Raw genomic sequence first — 1,077 nt, forward strand, 5'->3', positions numbered from 1 at the left:
TGTCTCTTACTGGCGTAGTACAACTCCATACAGCCTGTTTTTGTATTACATTTCCATTAACTTGTGGTCTAGCTGGACACGTCGTAACTAGAGATTTAAATATTTTCCATTATGTAAAGCTACGCAAGTTTTTTTCATGAAGGGTATCGGAACTCCTACTATCAATGAAGTATGCAAGTCGGAGGAACAGACCATTGGCATGCTGAGCTTGAATTATCTTTTCTTAATTGTACAATAGAAACAACAAGATAATACCGAGATGTCAACAAAACAGCAAGAATTCGAACTCAAAATCGATATTACCAAGGCAACTTTTGAGCAAAGAAAATACTATACAGACTCTTTTTACTTAAACCGCTTTCTTTGATCTACACTAACCCCATGATTAACAGTGACAACGTAAACGTACAACTAAACTGTAAGATAAGCGTGAATATTTTAATTTGCCTATCGTGAACTTTCTCTTTCGTGACAGTATATAACAGCCCTTCAACCTAACCGTCGTCCGTCCGTCGTCGTCCGCCAACTTTTCCTTTAAACAACTTCTTCTGAAGAATGGACAGGCCTAGAGTGATAGTAGTTGGCTGAAAGTTTCATTGGTAGGAGCCCGACAAAGATTGACAACGAAAATGACCTTGACCTACTTTCAAGGTTACAGGGGTCAAATGTGTCAAACACTTCAAGCGACTTCGGGGGAACTGAATGGTGTAGAATCTTAATAGTTGGCTGGTAACTCCTATAGATTGAGAACAATAATGTTTGCAAGTGAAAATGACCTTGACCTACTGTCAAGGTCACAGGGGTCAAAAATGTCAAACACATTAAACAACTTCTTCTGAAGGACTGAAAGTTATAGAATCTTAATATTTGGCTAGAAGCTTCTTAGGGTTGAGCCCAACAAGTATTAGAACGAAAAATGACCTTGACCTTCTTTCGGGGTCACAGAGGTCAAATATGTCAAAACATCAAACAACTCCTTCTGAATAATCGAAAGGCATAGAATCATAATATTTGGCTGGTGGCTTCCTGGGATAGAGCTTACCAAAGTTTGCAAATGAAAATGACCTAAAACTACTT

Source organism: Mizuhopecten yessoensis, unplaced genomic scaffold (genome assembly GCF_002113885.1).
Source record: "Mizuhopecten yessoensis strain PY_sf001 unplaced genomic scaffold, ASM211388v2 scaffold5459, whole genome shotgun sequence".
In the NCBI taxonomy this organism is placed as follows: Eukaryota; Metazoa; Mollusca; class Bivalvia; order Pectinida; family Pectinidae; genus Mizuhopecten; species Mizuhopecten yessoensis.